Here is a 4,639-nt window from a genome sequence, read left to right as displayed (position 1 = left end):
AGGGAAATGGGAGGCTGGGAGGAGGCGGAAACTTCTTTTTCTTATTCTCAATAAAAAAAAGAATTTAAAGGGAGAGGGATTGGAGATATTAAAGGAAAAAAGAAAGCTATGGAAATATTTTTAATTAAAATAAAAATCTATCAAAAAAGCTACATAAAATTCTTCAACAAAAATACTCTTGAAACAAAGGGAAAAATATTGGAAAATCTCAGCAAACAAATAAGAGTCAGTTTTAATTTAAACACTTAAATGCAAACTATATAACTGATAAAACACAATAGCATGTGTCTTTTTTTTTTTTTTTTTGAATTTTTCGAGACAGGGTTTCTCAGTAGCTTTTGGTTCCTGTCCTGGAACTAGCTCTTGTAGACCAGGCTGGCCTCGAACTCACAGAGATCTGCCTGCTTCTGCTTCCCAAGTGCTGGGATTAAAGGCGTGTGCCACCACCGCCCGGCTAGCATGTGTCTTTTAAATAGCTATATGTACTCAAAGTAGAGTGCACATAAATAACATAGTTATCAAAGTTGAGGACAGAATTTAGGTATAATTTACCTGGTTTTAACAAGAAAATAAAAAATAGGGGTGGGAGAACCTAGACTCATAGGCATCTGTGGATCATGACAAATGATCTAAAATTTATATCATCACAGATCTAGATCTCTGGGCAAAAAGAATTAAAATAAAACAATAAAATGGAGAGTCTTTATGTAAACAAGATGGTAGAAAAGAAGGTTGAACTTGGAGATACCAAATTCAACAATAATACATAGTCTAATTTCCTCAAAGAGAAATCCAGAAACCAACTAATAGACTCCTGCATCTCAGCAAGCATGACCAGCCATACTGATGCCAACATGAAAGGCTGCAGTACTTACTCGCCATGATATCTTTGCCCAGCTCAGCACAGTACAATCAGAACAAAACTCAATTGTTGGCTTCTTCCTGGAGAGAGAGAGAGAGAGAGAGAGAGAGAGAGAGAGAGAGAGAGAGAGACTAAACATATGTCGAACATATGGATTTGTGGGGGTGAGGTGAGGCTGGGTATGTGGAATTAAGTTACATCTTCTCTGAATCTGAACACTGGTATTAAAGATTACCAGGTGGAGGGACCATTGAAAATAAGACAAATAGGATAATCTCCCACCCGATACCCTCACTGAGTATGGAACAAGAGAAAAAATTCCAACTCTCAGATTCTCATTGGGACGGGAAAAAGTTGGAACATATGTCTAGCATGTTATTTTTCAGAGAGCTACTCAAGGTAGTCGCTCAAATACCATCACTCTCAAAACCCTGACAGGACTGGGCATGCTCAACATGTCTGAAGGCAGCTAAGAATAAAGCAGATTGCCATGACTTGAAATGTAGTAGAACAGAGTTTAATACAACTTAGTGACTTCTATTTTAGGAATAAAATAGGGTAAGTGTTCGACATGTCATTATTTATTTATTTATTTATTTATTTATTTATTTAAGATTTCTGTCTCTTCCCGACCACCGCTTCCCATTTCCCTCTCCCTCCCCCAATCAAGTCCCCCTCCCTAGTCAGCCCAAAGAGCAATCAGGGTTCGCTGCCCTGTGGGAAGTCCAAGGACCACCCACTTCCATCCAGGTCTAGTAAGGTGAGCATTCAAACTGCCTAGGCTCCCACAAAGCCAGTACGTGCAGTAGGATCAAAAAACATTGCCAATGTTCTTGAGTTCTCAGTAGTCCTCATTGTCCGCTATGTTCAGCGAGTCCGGTTTTATCCCAGGCCTTTTCAGACCCAGGCCAGCTAGCCTTGGTGAGCACCGGACAGAAATCTCAAGGTCCAAATCAGGAGCAGAAGGAGAGAGAGCACGAGCAAGGAACTCAGGACCGCGAGGGGTGCACCCACACACTGAGACAATGGGGATGTTCTATCGACATGTCATTTTTTAAGGCTACTTTCCACAGAAATGATTTGTTTTGTCAGTAAAAGCATCAATGAAGCTCACATTTTAAAATAGATTTTAAATTATAATATATCACTTTCCTCCTTCCTGTTCCTCCCATGAGCTCCTCCCATGTACTCCAATCCCTCCCAGGACGCGCCTCTTTTTCTTTGGTTATTATTGTTACATACATCAATATGTATGTGTGTATGTATGCACAAATATATAAATACAACCTGCTAAGTCCATTTTTGTTGTTGCGTGTGTATGTGGTTTCAGGGCGTCACAAAGGAACCCACAGAGACAACCAGCCTGGGCTCATAGGAACTCACAGACACTGAAGTGACAGCTAAGAAGCCCACATGGGACTGACTTAGGCCCTCTACATATATGGGACAGTTGTGTAGCTTGGTCTACTTGTGGGACTCCTAGAAGTGGGAGCAGGGACTGTCCCTGATTCTTTGTCACGCATTGGGGAAACCTATTCCTCATACTTGGTTGCCTTACCAAGCCTTAATACGAAGGGAGGAGCTTAGTCCTACCTCAACTTGATATGCCAAGATTTGATGGCATCCATGGGAGATCTGGTCCTTTCTGAACAGAAACAGAGGAGAAGTGAATTGGGGTGGGAGCAGAGGGAAGGTGGTGGGGAGGAATTGCAGGAGAAACCGCAGTCCAGAGATAAAATAAATTAATAAATTTAATTTTAAAAACTACAGCTGCTCCAAAAGTGCAATATCAAAGAGAGACAGCAGAGGGAGCAAAATATTGTAAAAAAATCAGAAAAATAATTAGTAAATCTTTATAATGAGTAATCCAGAAGTGTGAGAGACCCCCAGAATCTCTAACCTCAGGTAAAAGCCTTCTTCTGCATAAAGCTAGCTAACCAGTAGAAATGTAGAGAAGCAAACATTTTCTCAAACAAGAAGGTATGAAGCGGAACTAAGAAACGTGGACCACACAAAGCACAAAATGCATTCCCAAAATGACTTGAGAAAAGGCATATAAATCGTCTGACAATTAATTCAAAATAACTGGCACAAAGGTATCAAGATAAAAAATTATATATGAACAAAATGAAGATATCAAATAAAGCAACAGATAATGTAAAATCCAAGCTAAAGAATAAAACGTGTAAACTGAGAAAATTCACTGAAGTGCTCTAGCAGTAGCCTTGATAAACCAGAAAATTGAATTATCAAACTTGAAGACAGGCAGCTTGAAATTATAATGAAGAGGAAGAAAAAGAAAATATATGAAAAAGAGTGAAGAAACTATAAAGGATGTACAGGACACTATCAGGTAGCTCTTTATACATATTAAGAGATAAAAAGAGAGAGAAAGAAACTGATTATTTGATAAAAAAAATAATAGGTCAACCACCCCAAATACAGGAAGAGAAATGGACTTACAGACTAAGAAATTCGAAAAAACTAAGACTAAGAGATTCTACAAAGAATCCACAGAATTTGACACTGGCATACATCACAACCAAATGATTACATGTGAAATACTTAAATGGAGTACAGATCTAAACAGAGAATTCTTTTTTTTTTTTTTTTGTTTTTTTTTTTTTGTGGAAGAAAAACTTTAATTGCCATTGCATAAAACACCTGTATGAAGTAAAAATTGGTTTTGAATAACATTAGTAGAGAATATACTCTAGAAAGTGGAGGTAACTGGAGTAAAAACTCTGGCAGCAATTTAATAGAACAGTCGCAGATGTTCAGTTGAGGCCAGCATCTAATGAGGACGAAAGCCTTGTCTGTGGGGGATTTTGGATGATGCCTGCAGAAATATTACACTGTGCATAAACCAAATTGGATCATTTTCACAAGTGTTGTAGAGATTCATACAGTCAAAGTTCTTTTCTACATGCACTTCAATTCCACAGCAAGAGTGGCGTAGAACACCTAAACACAGAAGAGAGCATTCATGCAAGATATCTAACTCCTTGATAGAATAATGCATACACTTCAAAATGATTACACTATCATTACATCTAGGGCTTTCTGCAACTATAAGGTGGTGGTCATGGAGAACACAGCCCCCAGGATCAAAATCTAAAAAGCAGCCACCACCTCCTGTGTGTCTTCTCTTTTTGCGTTTTTTCTTCTTCATTTTTCTTAATCAACTCTGCTGTTGTTGCTGCTTCTTAGCAAAACTGGTAAAAACAAAATTGTAATCATTGAACATAGCACTCTGGCAATCAAGACGTTTAAATCCTTCAATCTTCTGGGGTGAAGAAAGCACTGTGCGACATTTAGAACTCTGGGGAAAAATGGAAACAAACATGAGTACTTTCAATCTCCAGATTATTTTCAGACAACAGTGATGCTGTAAATAGATGACTACCTCACTCTAACTGCAGCAGCAATAAAAAGATTTATTTATTTTCTTAATGCATTTATTTGTGTATGTAGATGTCATGTGGTGAGACGGGGTTGTATGATTCCTTGCCATCTCTGTGTTTTGTGAGCCAGCTGATGTAGGCGCTGAGATCTGAACTCGGGTCCTCTACTAAGGGTGCTCTTAACTGCTAAGTTTTCTCTCTCCAGTCCCAAATTAAGGCATCTTTTTTCTTGTGGGCTGAAAAGCAGGCTGTCAACAGGGAGCAGTGGTAGAACAGGAGCTTGCTAACTGGGTGCCATATAAAACAAGGATTGCTGAAAAATCTAATGAAGTATGTAAGGTTTCTTTGCCCCAAGTAACCCCAGTGAATGGCA

The 4,639-nt window shown here is 38.8% G+C and overlaps 1 protein-coding gene across 3 annotated transcripts in view; it reads right to left on the bottom strand.

Moving 5' to 3' along the window:
* The window catches only part of Zc3h12b (zinc finger CCCH-type containing 12B), a 199,442-nt gene that overhangs the window by 169,418 nt on the left and 25,385 nt on the right, over positions 1 to 4,639 (bottom strand). For all 3 annotated transcript variants that reach the window (XM_050129930.1, XM_050129929.1, XM_050129928.1), the window contains exon 2: positions 876 to 942. The gene's annotated coding sequence lies outside the window, so the exon portion shown is untranslated. The remainder of the gene's footprint in view (positions 1 to 875; positions 943 to 4,639) is intronic.

Source organism: Alexandromys fortis, unplaced genomic scaffold (genome assembly GCF_014885135.2).
Source record: "Alexandromys fortis isolate MF-2015 unplaced genomic scaffold, M_Fortis_MF-2015_v1.1 scaffold_317, whole genome shotgun sequence".
NCBI lineage: Eukaryota > Metazoa > Chordata > Mammalia > Rodentia > Cricetidae > Alexandromys > Alexandromys fortis.
The sequence above is the reverse complement of the archived record's forward strand: the minus strand, read 5'-3'. Positions and strand labels throughout refer to the sequence as shown.